This window comes from Harpia harpyja, chromosome 13 (genome assembly GCF_026419915.1).
Source record: "Harpia harpyja isolate bHarHar1 chromosome 13, bHarHar1 primary haplotype, whole genome shotgun sequence".
NCBI classification, from domain to species: domain Eukaryota; kingdom Metazoa; phylum Chordata; class Aves; order Accipitriformes; family Accipitridae; genus Harpia; species Harpia harpyja.
The window spans coordinates 43,098,658-43,117,690 of NC_068952.1; the positions used below are offsets into that span (position 1 = coordinate 43,098,658).

At 40.9% G+C, this 19,033-nt stretch overlaps 1 protein-coding gene across 1 annotated transcript in view; it reads left to right on the forward strand.

Annotated features, from left to right (window-relative positions):
* The window catches only part of LRRTM4 (leucine rich repeat transmembrane neuronal 4), a 383,248-nt gene that overhangs the window by 131,769 nt on the left and 232,446 nt on the right, over window positions 1–19,033 (forward strand). Inside the window, exon 5 of the mRNA XM_052806492.1 lies at window positions 16,650–16,793. The gene's annotated coding sequence lies outside the window, so the exon portion shown is untranslated. The remainder of the gene's footprint in view (window positions 1–16,649; window positions 16,794–19,033) is intronic.

The following is a 19,033-nucleotide window of genomic DNA, read 5'->3' on the forward strand; positions in this document are numbered from 1 at the left end:
TATGCCCTGCTATGAAAATTGAACAGGGCTTACATGCAGCACACCACTTTTCTACTCTTACACTTAGCACCACATCCAAAGCTTGCAACTGCTGAAATTCACTATACTGATATGTAAAATTGTATGATTTCTGGAAAAAACCATATAAAAATGTAGGAATCATCATACCTTGTTAGGTTTTGAGGGCTATACATTTTTAAATGTAGTGCTAGAATTTATTTCAAAATACAAGTCGTTGTTTGTGACTAATTTAATCACGTAATTAAAATCAGGCCATGTTACTTAAATCTGAAATTATCCTCTCGTATGTAACGTAGGTTTTTTAGAACCCTCTGTGCAAACAACCAACTTCCACAGTCAGTTTTGCTGAAGCACAGCACAGCTGGCTGATTCAAACAAACAATGCAGAACTCACGCACTTCCTTGGGGATTCTGTGCTATGACGATGAGAGTTGAACACTGTGAGGAGGTGCTGTGCAGCAGGGACTCTGTTCTTACTGCCTTCGTGGGATGCCACAGCGTCCCTGCAACGTGGGTGCTACTGGCCTGGTTGGAAGGAGGCAGGTATAGTGGATGCTGGATTGCAGAAGTTTTGCTAATGGCTTGAAGGGAGCAGACTTTTTAATCAAGAGAGTATGTCCCACCTTGCTAACTGATGCAGAAGCATTTCACAACTGCCATTGCTCTCTTCCAGTCTCTGTCTTGAATCTATTTAAATAGACTTGGGGGGAAGCGAGCAGTAACAGGGAATGTTATCAATTATGCATTGGCTGGCATTCTGAAATGAGGGTACTGTTCTTCTGTATGCCACTGCCTCACTCTGTGGACAAGTGTGTTGGAAAGGAACCTGATTTCCTTGTGCTTCAAGTTACTCACTCATCTGTAAATGGCTATAATGATGCTGAATTATTGCTGGAGATTGGGAGGTGCTTGAGATTATTTTATTGCTATGTAATTCCTGGGCATTGTTGCTAAATCTAATTTGCAGCCAGTAATCAGATGAGAACGCTAAACTTCCTTTAATTTGTCATAGTTCTCTTTCCATGTTCCAAGATTGTGTTTGGAGGTAATAGAGAAAGGAGTAGAGATAATATATGTGAGCTCTCAGATTCAGGAGCTGAAGGGTAGCAAAGACACATCTTTGCTATTATAATTATTTCTGCAAAACTATGTTGGCAGATCCTCCCTGTAGAACTACAGTATATGCCAACAAAACTTTTTCTGTTGGCATTGCTACACGAGTTCCTCAGATGATGTGAACTAAGTTGACAAAAGCAGTATTTTGTCAGTGATGCTACATCTCTCGGATTCAATATTTCAGGACCAGACAGCGTGTATATATATATACTTTTTTTTTTTTTCCTCCCTCACCTCCTTCCTTGCTGCTCTTCCTCTGTTTACCTGATGTCTTTCCCCATCATTTTCTCTGCTCAAGAGAAGAAACAACAGACAAACCAAATCTTTCCCAGTGCAACAATGCTGGCAGTATGATCCAACTACAGATACTTAATTTCAGCTGTGTATAAAGGGCACAGAAATATTTTATCGTTTTATGCAGCTTGTCTGAGCCGTGCTGCTTCCACATGTGATCCAGATTTTTTAAAACTGGTGATCTTTGCTTTCCAAAAGAGAGAAATACCTTACCAAAAGAGAGCAAATGCTGTCGCTTAACCTTTTCAGCCTTTGGATTCTCAGTGCATCTGACTTGGCCAGACAGGTCTGGGGAAGAAAGAAATTAACAGCAGATGGATTTATGAAAAGAGCTCGGTGGCAGATGGTGCCTACAGACATTTACTGACATGTCCTCGGTCTTAATGGGTGTGGTTTTCCCATTTTAGCAGCACTGGTAGTACACTAATATTTGTGTGTGTGCATTATAAAGATACACTGACAGATAAGGGACCACATTATTTTCATCAGCAGAAGAAATTCGAGGACCTCTAGTATTTAGTTTGAGTACGTAAGAGTTCATCTTTGCTCATGGTTTAATCCAATGGCAAGGAACATCAGTAGGAATCTTTTCAGTCTCCTTCATGCGCTTTGATCAAATCTGTAGATTCTTGAATCACCATTTTTCTGAAATCAGTTCATCTTTAATGTATGGGATTTATTTCTTCTGATAATCAGTCGCTTATGCATTCAAAATAAACACAGAGCCTTCTGGCCATACCTGTGTAATTGGAAACAGTATCATAATTTTTAATGTTCATTAGTTGCATCATTTTTTGAAAAGATGGTTGGGATGGACTTAATCAAAACCCAAAGCATTCTTAGCATTAAGCATATGAGTAGGCTTAGAGAATCCAGCTTGCTTGCAGCTAAGCAGTGTATTAAGTGTGCTGTTGGATCTGCTGACCACTAACAGAAGCTCAACATAGAGACACAGGCTTTGCTGTGGAAAAATGTCTATGGTACAAACTGCTATGGAAGCTGTGTTCTGGTACAGAAATGCTGTCCTAAATCCATTTGGATTTCCTTGACATGATGATCTCTTCCTTGTCCTTTGAAATCTTTCCCTAGATGCGTAATTTAGGATTCGTTCACAAGGAACTGGTACTTCATAGAAACCGGGTCTTCAATCTAATTAACCCTATTAGGAATCCGTCTTCACTCTGACACAGAGTTGAATATCTGGTGTGCTTCTTTGCTAGAGGCCTCAGAGAGAACGTCCACAAAAGAGGTGATAGCAGCTTTGAAAGCGAGATGATCAGGTTGATTTGTTGTCTTTCAGTGCATCCATCTCAGCAGTTCCTATCAGCAAGATTTCCCCTACAAGTGGAACTTAAGCTGCCCTAACCTTCTCCCAGAAGCTGAAAATCTGCTATCTGAAATCTTGTATTTAGAGTGATTTATAATTCCCTGGCTTAGCAGAAGTAGACCTACCCAGTGACATACTCAATCCTAGACTAAATCCTGGGTTTGCCCAATCATTCTTTACTGGGTTGCTTTCAAACTCTCCTTTCTACATCTCGTGAATTTTTCATTGGCTGTAGAGAAGGATTGTCTTCTGGAGTCAAAGTAGAAAGTTGAATTAAAAATGAGGAGCAAGCGTAGTAAGGTTATAATAGGCTAAGTCACCGCTTTGGATTTTTTATTTGTATAGAAATGTGGACGGCTATGAAATACAACAAAGAATATTTGGCTGGAGGCAGACTGGAGAGACCCCCCCTGAATCTAAAGATCTCCAAACCCTAGTGTTGCACAGAGATGATACGATCTCTGCCTATATGGAATGTCTGAGGTAAAATGTTGTTTTAACTGAAGTCAAGAGCGAATCAGGGCAGAATGTTGCTCAAGGTAAAATTGTTGTTCCCAGACTAAAAGGAAGGTTAGATGTTTATATTTTGCCTTTTAGTGCCTTTCAGTTACTTTCAGTACTTTGCACTACTGACTGTACATTTAAACGCTGTGACGCAGTGATACTCCTCCTATTGCAAGTTTTTGGTTTCGTTTGTTTTTTTTTTCCTAGTGATAGAACAGTCTTAGAAATTCTGAGTTTCATTGGGAGGGGTGTGTCATTCTAAATCTCATGAAATTTAGTGTCTTGAGAACCGCATTGCTTCATTGGAAGCAATTTTCTCACTTTGAGAAATCCAAGTAGATGAAGGGATTGGAAGATACGTATGAGTAGTCAGACTTTTGGAGAAAGTGGAGTGAGAACGTAGTGGAAAAGATGTGTGCTTTTTATTCTTTAAAAGCACATTAGAGAGGGAACAAACAGTTAACTTAGAGGAAAAAAGTAGTAAGTGATGCAGTTCCAATGTTACTGAAATCTGAATGGTATTACATTCAAACACACTTTGATCTAACACACCAGTGGAATTTGGAATTGAGGCAACTGAAGTTGCATAAAAAATCAGTATCTGGCAAACCAGCCATTCAGCTCTGTGGAGGGAGTGAGGTCTGTGACTCAACAGACCTGAATTTTGCTGGTTCTACCAGTGTCCTGCTAGATGATTTGAGAAAGCAATTTGGGGGGGGGCACTTGCATCACTTAATTTCAGGCACCCTCAACTGGAGATAGGAAGCTTTCTCTGTAATTCACAGAGAAAGGAGTGAATTTTGAGTTGCTTCTGGAGTAGCCCATCATTCCTTTCACTGACTATGCTATGTTAGACTTGCTTCCTAATTTAGGCAACTTAATGTCTCTAAAGTTAGGGCTTGTGACTACCCTTCCACTAATGCTTCAGTTTTTGTACTTGGATAATGGAGATAATGACGCTGGACTTGTTTATGAAAAGAGCTGAGATTCGCAATTTAGAATGTTTCTATATATGAACTAGATATAATTAATTTCTTTCTGTCATTACATGCAAAATCCTGTAACAGATGGACTAGTATCATTTGGCAAATAATTCATCTGACATTTCTCTCATCAATCATTAAACAATTGGTACATTTCTTCATTGTGCGCTCAGCTTTAAATCCTATTTTGTTAGATGTTTCACAGCATACTGATGGGATTGGTCTAGATCCATTGAAATCAATTGAAGAGACTGACTGACTTGACTAGGCTGTGAATCAGGCCTTGTATCTTTATGCCCGATGATCTCAAAAGGTAGCGTCGTAATTGGTGAATGGGAAAAGTCTAGATTCATTATAACTTAGCAGTGTCTTGTTGCGAGGTGTTTTTCGCGAGGTGTCCCTCTGCATAAAGCATGGACACCGATGAACAGAAGTATTTTACCTCTGATTGTAGGAGCCTGTGTCTGAGGGTATGTTCCTGCATACAATAGATGATATGTGAAGGAGTACAGCATCACGGTGTGACTACTGAAGTCTACTTAAACCTCCCATTCCCTTCCCTCTCCTTTGGTAGTTGAGTGCTGACAATTTCTGATGTTGTGGAGAAGTTCCACGATACCCAGTAGTTTTCTTAATGTCCAAACTACTTGATGCATATTAACACCCCCCTGCCCCAAGACGGTGATTTTTTTTCTATGTAATTGTAGGACAAAAGTTTGAAAAAGCTGACCTAAATGAATCCTACCGGCTCATTAAACAGCAGCAACCGATAAATCTTTTTTTAATAGTCTCTTGAATTTTTAAATCTTGGAGTTGGTAATGCCCATGCTGTGGATGTATGGAAATGGATAGTTCAAAACTGGGCCCTAACTTTAAGAAGGATGATTTGGATAAATGATTTCACTTTTCTTCCACCTTTTAATTAAAACTACTGTGGCATAGACTGCGTACTTCAACAGATTTCTTTTAATAAATTGCATTAGGTGCTATTAGCTTTCAGGGTATTACTCCAGATTAACTCTCTCCTTTCTAGGATTTCCTCAACTCTTTGCCGTATCATTCATAATGGAAATAGCCAGCTTTCTTTTCCTTCTTCCCCTCTCTTTATTGCATCAGTATGCATTGCAAAACCAGTGGCTTGTACATCCTAAGCTAAGATAATGAGACCAATATTAATTCCACTACAGCTGCTACAGGCATGTAAATGAACCTTTCATCTGTCCAGCAAAGCAGCTCTGAGACTTGCAAAGAACACTCGGGCTAAGCAGCACGAACAGTCGGGGAGATGGCAGAGGTGAGGGTGACAGAAGAGGGTATGCTAAAAATGGCTGAAATTTGAATGTCCTGAATTAGTATTTCCTACTCGAATCAATGCTGTTATTATCCACTGCATTAATTATTGTAAGGACATTTTTTCCTGTTTGTCCCTACTGATTGGGATGTAGCAATCATTGTCCTGTCAGCACTAAAAAGGACACTACGTGAACCTCCTCATACAATTTTCTTAACGTGTTAGCTTCGATCTCCGCTGAGGGCCACGTCTTCTAGGTTGTGTCCACACTCTGTGAAGCGGGTTGGAGCAGGCTGATTTGTCTAAAAGCAGTATAGTGGTAGTAGGGCAGTGCATGGTCTAATTAGCTCTGCCTCTCAGCAAAGCTAATTAATCTAAACAGAGTGTTGTGCTGACATGACTCTGTTGCTTTGAGTTCTGGCAGGAATTAGTTTGTGGCTCAAGTGTCGCTGCTCTGGTTTTTTTGCACATGGGTCAGCCATGCCCTAAGAAAACTTAGGCACTAGCAGTTGCATAGAATGGGAGGAAAATGTTGACCCTCAGCCGTTATTGTCTCTTGTAATGTATTTGTATTTTACCAATGAAGAGAGGCTTCCCAGAGCTCTAGAAAGTAAATAATTTTTTTTAAAATCAGATTTCCTTATGTAATAGCGCCATAAGGAATTGTCTGTGGTTGTAGTAACAGGAGACTGAATAACTCTGCATTGTTGTAGAAAGCTAGACCCATTCAATACATACCTAGTTGTTCTACTTTTCAGACATGCTTACTTCCAGTCCTCTTCAGTACAGCACTTAAGCATGTATGAATGGCTTCAATGGGGTTTAACCATATGTTAAAGATAAGCATATTTGAAATGCTTTGCTGAATTGAGGCCTAAATGAAAGCAATCTGCAGAAGCTTTTGACAAACATCTGATTTCTCTGAACTCAAGTGGTCCATTATTACAGGTCTGAAATCTACAGGGAGGCAGGTGATGTGTGTAGAGTAAATTACAGCATGATCTGATTATCCTAACGTATTCGCTTCACTGTGAGATGCCTCAGAGGTGCCTATGCAGGATGTCACTTTCGACTTAAGTTTTGTGCTAGTGGCGGCAACAAGGATGTGAACTTAGGTATGTTTTTATCAGTATCTTTTCAAATAAAAGGTGTATTTCGAATGCATATATCCCTGTTTAATATAGTTAAGCCAGAAATAAGCAAGGACTCAATTTGGCAAGTACTCTAATCTTTGATGAAGTTGGAATCCAGATACCCATTTTCTTCAGATCCCTCTCTTGTAGCTATTAGGATGATATAGCTGTTCAATGAGCTCTACTTGTTATTAATCTTTTAGGAAACAGTGCATTTTAATGGAATAGTTATGCGAAGGGATGCAAGGCATAGCCTTGGAGTTTTGGGGGATTGATTTGAGACTGAATTTGAAAGTTCAAAAGAGATTCTTTATCCTTACTGTTAGAAACTAAAAGAGCTGAAGCAAATTTTGCCAAAACAGTTGTACAATTTGGAGATGATATGGAGCACGTCACGGAGGATGTTCCAGTTCTCCAAAGCTCCAAACCGTGGGGATTTGCTGTCTCATCCAACCGGGTATTCCTCAGCTGAACTTTCCCTTTTTCCTGAATCCTCAGTAATCCAAGATGTACGCAGTCATTTTACGTGTCCAGTGGGATGCTTGGAGCCAGGAAACCATGGAAATGACTGGTGCTTTGAAGCCCAACTTTATCATCACATTTGCCTTGGGAAAGCCAGGTGGAGGAGACCCAAACACTGGCGTTCTGTTTGGGATCAGTTTTTTTAACTGAGAGGGAAAGCTTTGCTGTTTCTTTTTCTTTTTTCTTTCTCCTTTTAAAATTTCGCTTTCTGTTTTAGTCTTTTTCAAGACAACTAATTTTGACAACTGGTTTATTTTAGTTACTGTGTTTTGACCTGCTGTGTAAGCAGTGCAATGCTCACCTCCCCCACCCCTCAAGGGGACAAAAAAGTGAGTCCCGGGAACAATTTCTACTGAATGTGTAGCACTACGTATAGGACAGGCCACAGCAGCTCCTGAGGAGCTATTTAAGTGTGTTGCCTAGATGATGAGTATAAAGGCAAGGTTCTATACTTGATTTTATTAAAAACCTGTAAAACCCAACACAGTTGTGAGGGGCACTTCCAACCTCTCACGTAAATAAATGTGTTAACAGAACATATTTCCTTATGAACTGCAGGTTTGGGGGCATCTGTAAATCCACTGTTTAAGTAATAGACTAAAGCAGCCTTTTCAGAAGTATTTCACTCTTGTAAATAGAAATTTTTATAAATGTGAGAAAACATTATTTACTTACTAGATTTTGTTCACTGTGGAAGAGCTTTCCTAGATTCTTGTGTGATTCTGTATTTAGCTCCCTGATGAACATAGACTTACTGAGCAAGCACTGTTGAGAAGAGTGATGTTAAACATTTCTCAGCATGATACTGTCTTTGCTTTGCTTAAATTCAAGAATTTTATCGATAAGCCAGCATTATCAGAGGCCAGCCAATATCATGGGTGTCTTGTGCCGCTTTCTTTTGTGTAGGGAACATCCTTGAGGTCCTCTGTACATAACCCGCAGTTTACACTCTTAGATGCCAGCGCAGCATTAATCATACCTAACTAGTTGAAAGAGAAAAACCTTGTCCTAGTAGGAGGAAAGGTGAGAACAGACAGGGGAGGTAACTTGTCAAAATGTAGCCAGAAATAGAAACCAAATTTCCGGGTTCATCCCACACTGTCTGATGAATGATGTTTTTTGCTGTGTGTTTTCCCGTACTTTATTTCCTGGATTGTTTTTTTTTTTTCCAGATTAGTGTAGGTCAGCATTTTTAGGGCATTCATAATCACAATTGAATGTTGACTCACATAGTTATGGATCACATAATATCCTACAGTGGATTCTTGTTTTTTTTCTCCTCAAGGCATTTGTTGCTGAGCATAATCTTGAATCACTCTTGTGCTATGTGAGAATTTAACCCCAGATGATGGCCTTCTAGAGCTTGACAAACAGTTGCAAGGATGGGAACTAGCATTAAAAGCGACGAGTGAGATTTTCAGAGGTGTCTGTGGTAGCTGAAGATGCAAGCATTCCAACTAAATAAAAGCACCTCCTTGGACAGAGATGGGAAGAAGCCAGCTACAAAGATATCCCCTCCTCCCCCCTTAGCTGTGTTCTTTCAGTATCTATCAGAAGGAGTTTTGCCAGCTGCCAGAGCGTGCAGCTAGCCCCCCCTTCACTGAATGGTTTTCTTGGAATGATCTTGAGCATTGTTGCTTCGTGCATCAGGTGTTTGCCCTGCCTGATGAAGATCACCAAGAAATTCAGCACTGCAGGGAACGGGCGAGACAGCCCTGCAGCGTCACGTTCAAAGGATGAAAGAACTCATCGCTGTTGAATGTGAAACCTGCCCAGCGTGGTTTGCTTGTGGGACTGAAAATCAAAGATGCAAAATGGGATGATCAGATGCTGAAAGTAATCTCTGAAAATAATTCATAGAGTGTCCCTCTTTGTCAGCCCTCTGATGAATATGCCCAGTGCTTAAATAATGTGGCACCCTAGGGAGACAGGTCTGCTATTCAGAGGGTGTAGCCAAGAATATAATTTCCTCTGCTGATGTGAGAGGTAGGGGCAGCAGTTGCGTTAGCTGGAAATTGTTGTTGGAGAAATTTTCAGTTGAAAAATACAGTCGTCTTATCAGGAAAAAAAATAGACTGGTTTTGTTCATTTCAGGAGATGATTTTGGTATCCTCTACTCCACTTTCTCCTTTCAGGTTCAAGTACAAGCCCACATTGTATTATTTAGATAAGTATTTAATTCCTATGGTATTTACCTAGGTATGTAATATAGTTTAGTGTTTCTGTACTGAAATAATGCAGAGTTTGATCTGTATGACACTTTGACTTTTCTTAATTTGAGGTTTGGGTTGTTTTTTTTTCTTTTTCCCCGGAAGATTGTAATTTCCAGGAAATTGATGTTCTGTAATCTAGCTGTCCTTAAAGAGCAAGTAATTCGACGTTATGGAGGAGTTCTGAAGATAAATAAGAAAGGACATTAATTTATTAAGTTAGAATAAGAATCAGTGCCTTAAAAATGGGTGCTTCCTGACAATGCACATATTTTACAACAGTCTGAAAAATTTTTTACATGTTAAAATACTCTCAGGCATTTTGTGTAGACTAGCTAAAGGACCTCAGTAAAGATAACGCCTCACAATTTGCCCTAGTCTTATAAAGCAGAAACTAGGATAAAAAAAATGAATAAAGAATGAATAATTGGCCTCATGAGTATAATGATACTGTCTGTTTCTAAAGGACATTTGCTTGTGTTAAAATCAACCTTTTTCCTCAGCGAAAAATAGACATTTCTGTGGCACTAAAGATGAAGTAATTGCCAAAGGTATTTGTGTCACAATAACTTATTAATCTGGAAGGATGAAGACGCTACCCAGAGGTCATGTATGACCCGGTAATGAGACCATCAAGCATCACCATAAATAATTAAACCGAGACACATTACTTGAGAACTTTTTTCTTTTCTCGTTCCTCAGGCACCTTGAAGTTCCTTCATTACCTATATAATGTGTATTATGGGTGGATTACCAACATACAGAGCTGCAGTTTTAATCCTTCTCAGAGAACCACGGTACAGTTGTGACTGGAAGGGGTCTCTAGAGATCGACCAGTCCAAGTCCCCTGCTCAAAGGAGGATCAGCTATAGAGCGTTTTGCCCAGGACTGTGTCCTCCCGAGTTGTGAGTATTTCCCAAAATGGAGTCTCCACAACCTCTTTGGGCAACCTCTTCTAAAGTAAAAACCCTTCATAGTAAACCTCTTCCCAGTAAAAAGCTTTTTCTTGCATTCAAATGCACTTTCCCATGTTTCAGTTTGTGCCGATTGCCTCCTGTCCTGTCTCTGGGCAGCACAAGGGGTCTGGCTCTGTCATCTTGACTCCTTCCCATCAGGTACTTAGGCACGTTCTCCTGAACCTTCTCTTCCTGAGGCTAAATAGTCCCGGCTCTCTGCCTGTCCTTGGCTGATGTGCTTCTGATTTGATCTAGTTTTCTTTTCACATTTCTAGTTTCAAGCAGAGACCAAAAATTAAAATTGACATGGTATGTAACTAAAACTTGGGCAACAATGTACTTGATTTAACACCCCCCGCCCCCCAAGAATGAGCAGCTCTTAGAAAAAAACAAGTGAAATCTACAGGACAGAACAGGAATTGTGAACTGTGTGTATCCAGTCAGTGGAAGACGTTTGGTATATATATGCAAAGGGGAATGATTTGGGCTTTTTAGATTGCTAACAAGGTCTTCTTGTCAGGGTGAGAAGCAGTTGATTCGATACCTCATGATTCAGTGCCTCACGTTAGCCAAGATGACAGTCATCATGTTTACCTGAAAGGCATAATTAATCTGAAGTTAATTGAGTAATTCTGTATTTAATCTGTTATAACAGAGAATTCAATTGACTTCCTGAACCAATCAATTTTTCTCTCTCTCTCATATTGTTTTTCAGGAGGGATTGGGTCTTTGTTGTTGGTTTTTAAGTATTGTCCAAATCCGCTTTTGTTTCACCTGCAGCAGGCACAGACAACTTCCTCCATTACCGCTGTGGATAGGATAGCGTGTCCATTTCTAAAACAGTTCCTGAGGGTGTTTGTCAGTCTATCCCTTATCATTGTTGGGATTAAAAAGAGCCATGTTGTAAAAGTCCAGCAACTATCTTTTCACCACCATTTAATGTGCTCGGTTCCTAAACAATTGCAATTGATTTTGTTTGCTCTTGCAAACACAAATTATCCTGTAATCATCTTAGCCTTCCAGCCATGCTTACATTGACTTGTTTGTTTTTTAAAGTGAGAAAATGCAGACATTGTCATGAACATAAGAAAGGTTAGAGGCAAGTAAAAGGTGGGGTTTTTCCCTGGTTGGCAGGATGTGCATCCAGTTCAATTAATTGTCACCCTTATAGCTTATTTAGTACACTGCAAGGAGTGAGGTAAATTTCAAAATTAAATAAATGACCTTTATTTTCGCTTTTGCTTGTGGTTTCTGCTAAGTGGCTATTTCAGGGTTCATCAGTGACAGTCTCTTAGACTGTGTGATTACTTGCTTTTACTCAAAATGAGTATACGCAGCAGAATAGCAAAGGATATAGTATTTTTCAACTGCAATACATTTCTTTACAAGCAAGGCTTTGTGGCTTAGTGCAGTCTAAGTCCTGGAGGATGAAATTGTACAGACAATTACCCACCATTTTTGAATAACAAAGCATTTCCTCTGACAAACGTGTAGATAACAGGGGTGACCATTGCTGGTACTTTCACTCCCTTTTCTGGCTAATATGTTTTATTTTTTAAATGGCTTTATCTCCATTTTTCTGTACTCTTTAGAATGTTATATGGTTCGGATTTCTACTATTTAGTGATTAAATGGTTACTTCTGATAATTTGCACTACTTCACTCTTCTGTCATAGAATCATAGAATGGTTTGGGTTGGAAGGGACCTTAAAGACCATCTAGTTCCAGCCCCCTGCCATGGGCAGGGACACCTTCCACCAGACCAGGTTGCTCCAAGCCCCATCCAACCTGGCCTTGGACACTGCCAGGGATGGGGCAGCCACAACCTCCCTGGGCAACCTGTTCCGGGGCCTCACCACCCTCACCGGGAAGAACTTCTTCCTTACATCTAATCTCAATCTCCCCTCTTTCAGTTTAAAGCCATTACCCCTTGTCCTATCGTCCCCCTCCGGCTTCCTCGTAGCCCCCCTTTAGGTACTGGCAGGCTGCTCTAAGGTCTCCCCGGAGCCTTCTCTTCTCCAGGCTGAACAACCCCAACTCTCTCAGCCTGTCTTCCCAGCAGAGGTGCTCCAGCCCTCCGATCATCTCGATGTGCCTCCTCTGGACTCGCTCCAACAGGTCCACGTCCTTCTTGTGTTGGGAGCCCCAGAGCTGGACGCAGTACTGCAGGGGGGGTCTCACGAGAGCGGAGCAGAGGGGCAGAATCCCCTCCCTCAACCTGCTGGCCACGCTGATTTTGATGCAGCCCAGGATACGGTTGGTAAGTGAACAGGAGAGGGACGCAGGGTGTGCTCTCCTGGCAGAGTGCTTCAGCGTTCTGTCCCGGAGGATTTTGATGAAGATTTTGTTGTGCGTGGGGCTTCTAAAGGAATAGCATATGTAGAAAAAACCTAACACCTAGTGAAAGGCTGCCAGCAGCTGTTGATGTTTTAAATGGCTCCTGTGTCCAGGCAGCTGTCCCAACCCAAACTTGCCTAATACAGGAAAAATTGGTAGGGTCAAATCAATAGGCAGTCTTGCTGCGAGTTCCAGATAAATGCTTGCAACACATAGCCTATGATTTGTTTTGTACAGTTACAGATCTCTAAGAAGGCTTTACCAGAAAGCACCTGCAAGTGGGGGCAATGGTTCTGATGCCCCTGCTGCCATGGGGGTAATAGTTATGATGGCACACCCACAGAATTGTGACTCCAGGTCGGGAATCAGCAGCAGGAGTAGATGAGCTGCTTCATGCCAATGCGCTTAGCAATGAGAGCGAGAAATGCTAGAAAGCCTGTGCTGAAACAGGTGGAGTTATTTCTAAACAGAGTGAGTTTTTCCACTGCTTTTTTGAAGCCGGGGAGGGGGGGCAGGATTTGCCATGAGCTGCTTTGGATTTACTCCTAGATAACTCAAGTCAGAATTTGGCCCAAGTTGCCTTCAAGTGCATTTCATATATGATGGCAGCATTCAGAAATGCAGATTAGGGATTCTGTAAATCGGCCGTAGGTTTTATTTTCATTTTTGTTCTGAAAACATTCAGGGGGCTTGCAGTAAGTGCCCATGTATTACTGTAGCATTGTAAATTATCTTCAAGTTGAAAAAAAGCTACATTAAGTATCTCTCCTATACAATGTGTTCAGTTGTTTATTCCAAGTGTAATCTGTGCTTGTACAAGAGGCTTCTTTGGTAACTACTCTGAGGAAGTAAGGCTTGATTTTGTGAGGTGCTGAGTGCCCTTGATGTCAATTGGTTTTAAGGATGCTCAGCCTCTGGAAAGGGTGCTCTGGACAAGGCTTTAACCTCGCTGATAATAGCTGTAGTAATGAGAAGTGGCAAGGCAAAATTTTCCTGTTGGTGCACTTGGTATTTCTTTCACATTTCATGCCTCCTGTGGGAGCTTTCTCAGCCTTTTTTCATGTCCCTGTTCGTAATGACTCAAGCGTTCAAAATAAGTTTTTCATAAGGAAATTTGAGAGAAGCTTCGTCTTTTAGGACTTGCTTGTCATATGAGGTCCTTAGGTTAAACTTGTTTATATTTAACTAGCTTAGGGTAGGGCAGTCTTATTGGAGGAATATTGAAGCTAGAAATTACAGCCTTTGTAAACATAATGCTCCAGAAGGGTTCCAAATAGTATTTTCCCAATGATGAATACAAATGGTGCAATTGTTCTGGATCCTCTTTTTCAGCAGCTGGTAATAGTAACTCCTTTGGGAAATGATGTAATAGATAAAGGATAATTCTCTCCACTAGGAAATATTCCTTCTAGGACCCATTAATAAGAGGTTGATGTACATAAGATGATTTAGCCCCCTTTCAAAACACTTGGATATTGTTTTGCTCCTTATTAATTTGAAGGCGTTGGTAATCACTATAAAGTTCCATACCTTAAAAAGAAAAAACTCCATGTGCAGGTTCATGAGAGCCTATGGCAATAAATTTCACTAGTTAGTAGTTTTAAATAAGGAAGAACATCAAATCATAGAATTGTTTCGGTTGGAACAGACCTTTACCGTCATCGAGTCCAACCGTTAACCTAGCACTGCCAAGTCCACCACTAAACCGTGTCCCTAAGCGCCACACCTACACATCTTTTGAACACCTCCAGGGATGGTGACTCCACCACTTCCCTGGGCAGCCTGTTCCAATGCCTGACGACCCTTTCGGTAAAGAAATTTTTCCTAATATCCAATCTAAACTTCCCCTGGCGCAGCTTGAGGCCATTTCCTCTCGTCCTATCACTAGTTACTTGATAGAAGAGACCAGCACCCACCTCACTGCACCCTCCTTTCAGGTGGTTGTAGGGAGCGATAAGGTCTCCCCTCAGCCTCCGTTTCTCCAGACTAAACAACCCCAGTTCCCTCAGCCGCTCCTTGTAAGACTCGTGCTCCAGACCCCTCACCAGCTCGGTTGCTCTCCTCTGGACACGCTCCAGCACCTCCATGTCTTTCCTGCAGTGAGGGGCCCAAAACTGAACACGGTACTCGAGGTGTCACCTCACCAGTGCCAGTACAGGGGGACGATCACCTCCCTGCTCCTGCTGGCCACGCTATGAAAGATACATTTCCAAAACCTGCTGAATGATACTTTCCCAGGTGAATCCCTGAGTTGAGACAGGATTTTGTGGGTTATTTGTTGTAAGAATGATCGCTTTTTTTTCCTCTGAAACTCTTCTGTTTCCTTTTTTTCCTTGTGGAAAATGTATAAATAGTTAAATATTTTAACTATGCGTGATGCTACTGTGTATTGCACTGATCAGTTCTGTTTCCTATTTTTCTGTGGTAGGAACAAGTTTGTTTATATCCACTTCTTGCTTTTTTTTCGTTTATATTATTAGCTTCTCAAACAATGCTATCTTTTAATCTGTCTGCACAGTAACTGGTACCCTTGTCCATGATGGTGACTTCTAAATGCCATTGCAATATAAACAATAAATAATATTATATTTAAATAACAATCATATAGATAGCAACGTACAGAAAAAGTACTCTGCAGCCTGGTGTGCTTTCATACCCTCAGTGAGGTTTTGCTTTGGGTTGAAGCCTCTAGGCTGCACTGCAGTCTGTGGAAAAAATGAATAGCACCATTCTTCCGTAGTGAGAAAAATCTCTAGTAGGACACCTACAAGTGGTGCGAATGCATGAAAATTAGTGATGATAAGGCCTTATCTTTGTTAACTTTGATCAGCAGGTATACCTGCCATGATGACATCAATGGGTACAGAGAAAGCAGGATCAGAAAGTTTTCATACCACAAAACCTTCAGCTGTCATTCCACTCCGCTGTACAAGGAGGGAGGAGAAGTTAATGATGCAGGAAAAATGACCAGCAGCAGCAGCTGGATCCCAGTGGCCTCTGCTAGTATTTTTCAGAAGGGGAACAGCTACAGGCTGCCATTCTCAGTCTTTTCCTGTGGAAATCAAGGAATGAAAAAGGAAATTACCTTTGCACAGATTCTGAATGCATAAAAGAAACAGATTTCATACTATGGCTGGTGCTTGGAAGTGCGTTTGTGGGATAATACTAATAGAAGCCTTCACTGGCTTACAGTTGGACTCGACGATCTTAAAAGGCTTTTCCAACCTAAATGATTCTGTGATTGGGGTCCCTGCACCCACACTAGGACTTAAGCAGGGGCAAGCTTGTAGAAATACGTCTTTTTTTGGCAAATCATGCTTAGTAGCCTGCCTTTCTGTCTTGCCTTTTAAGCACAGTTCTACAAACTGCCCGCAGTGTGAATGTACTATACCGACACTTACGTACAATTTCAATATATAGTTAGATAGAGGCCAGTATTTTCCTGCTCTTATTCATCTTAGTGAGAAAACAACTTGCTGGTAATGTCTGTGGAGTTTATAGTCAATGCAAGTACTTACAGTAGGTGTCTACCCTCTTGATCACCTGGGTCATGAATCTGCTTAAGTAGATTGGAAACTTCCTATGAACAGGGTTTGAGGACCATAAGAAGTAGGGTGACGAGGGAAAAAAATTAAGAAAGCCTTTCTGAATTCCTGAACAAATGAAAACCATAGCAAGGATTAATGCTTATGGTATTCCAGGTTGTGTATGTCAGATGAAATAAACGCTGATTTAAAAAAATCCTATTTGGGGGCTACTTCCTGTTTTGAATATACTTGCATAGAGATCCAATTAAATATCAAATTAAAATCAGTTGGAATCTTTCACTTAAATGCGAATTAACTGTTGACAGTAACTGAAGCATTCATCTGTTGTTTATTTACCCATCAGGTCATTCAGAGTTCTGGAAGAATGAAACTTACTGAGTGCTGAGCGTTTTCTTTTTCCATTTCAGGTTCCAGTTGTGGGTACTTCACATTTGAAAGCCTACCCTTTCATGTGAGAGCATCATATGAGGAACTTCAGTCCTGATTTACAGAGTTGTTTACTTGCTGAACATGCTGACTGATGCCTGATAGAATTATACAAAAGCACTAAGGTATGTATCTAACTCACCCTAAAAGTTTCGGGTGCTTAGTTTCCTTTTATAGAGTAATTGATGCTGGAAGGGATGTCTGGACATCTGTAGTCCAGCCCCGCCTGTTCAAAGCAGTTCAACTAGACCAGGTTACTTCAGCCCATGTCCAGTCTGGTTTTGAATATTTCCAAGGGTAGAGATCCCACAACCTCTGTGAGCAGCTTATTCTAGTATGTGACCACCCCACAATGAAAACATCCTTCCTTCCATTTAGTTGCCGTTTCCTGTCCTGTGACTTGTATTCATTGCCTCTTGTTCTATCGCTGTTCACCTCCTTTTTCTGTGGCTCATGGGCAGTATGGCTTTTAACCTACAGTATTTAATGTAGTCCAGGATTAGGGAACTTGACCGTATCCTGCAGGGATTTTTTTTGTTTGGTCGCAACTTGAGAGCTTGGTTGAACTACAAGAAGGATAGTTGTGGATGAGCCAGGGATGGACTCTGACAAGGTGCCAGTTCAGTTCAAAGTCTGGTACAGGTATTTTGTGAGACTTTGGGCATGCCAATCCTTTGAAGTTTCAGTTCTTCATCTGTCAGATGGGGAGACAGTCATGTTCCCTCTGCATCTCTGTTTAGCTGCCAAGTTCTCTGTTAACTGTATGCATGACACCATGCATACAGGTGGGGGAACAGTATTGCTGATTGTATATGCTGCATTAAAATCGACAATACTTCAATAGTGGAGAAACACATTCAGGAATCCAGAAAGGGTTTTATTGTGTGCTGGTTTTAATATACCAGCCAAATGGCAGTGGTCATGAATTTGTTGACAATTAAACACTTAGCATATGAAGAGTTGAAGGTAAGAACTTGGATGTATCCAGTTCCATCAATAATTCACAGGACATTACAGCCTCAGTGTCAGAAATTGTACCTCTGCACAGGATGACAGTATATTAACGAAGTTGCTCCAGCCATTACACTCCAATTGCTAATTTATTCATAGTTTACTAGCAGTGGGGAGAGAGGGGGAAAGGAAAAGCCAAGGTCTGAGTTCAGTAGCACTTGAAACAAAGAAGCACGCTAGCTTTATTTGCAGCATTTGCTTTCTAAGTTGTGTATCTGTTTCAGCCTTGGTGAATGAGACCAGATTAAAAGGAAGCAAGTGAATACAGCCCAGATAAATTGACTCGAAGTAGGCCTTATCACCAAATCTTTCCACTGGAGCTGAATGTTAACAAAAGTAAGGCAATCGTGTTCAAGATGATACAGTGAAACATGTTCTCATTTCCCTAAAAACCCACCCTAAGTTCATAGCGTTTAATCCTGTGATTTGAATTGTTATTGTTGGCTGGTTCACATATCTGTACTGAAAGGTGTCATCCCTACAGAAATGCTCACCATGAGTTAAAATGTATTAATGAGATAAAGATATGCCAAAATACTGTCCCGTTATGCTAGCTGCTGTATAAGCAGAGGAGCAAGATGTGGTGATTTCTTGTGTGCCTTTATTAACCAGTGTATTCTTGAAAAGTTTTACTAGTTAGGAAACATGGGCGAAGGACGTGATTTTTTTAAATCCGTTTAGCTGTGCTAGTACAACTCTTGGAGAGGATGGCTCTGTCATCAAAGAGGCTGGGTGTCATCTTTACAGGATTGCGACAACCCTTCATAGCAGAAAAACCCAGAAGGTTTAGGAGTCTTTGTGGGTCAGAAACTGCAGAAGCAGATATTGGATGGATTTGGCTCATGCTGTCACTCAAGTATAAAAGAGTCGATTACTTTGGAGAACTGAAATGCATGCATGAACACACCCTCTCTGTCTGTCCCTGTCCTCCTGCACCTGCTTCTGGGCTCACCCCCAATGCTCAGTTTTCCAGGGAACCCTCCTAAAACTATTTAGGTAAGCAGGGTCCGGTTTCCCTATTGTCCTTAACTGGCACTCATTTGCAGATATGTTACAAAACTCAATATAGACACCTTAGAATCAGAAAGTTGTGCCCCCCTAATTATTGTTTTGCCTGTAAAATTGCATTGAAGGAAGTTGTCTTTTGAAAGGCTTGCCAATTAACTTTATACAGATGTCTGCAGTCCTTCTCGTTTCGGCAGCATTGTGCAAAGTACATGTTAAGCAAAATTTGATGTGCAAGCTAGTTCATGAAATACATACGCCCATTTACATACGTAAAGACTCCTGTTTATCTGTGTATGTACATTACTCGTACACACCAAATGTGGACACATCTGTTTCATTCAAAATG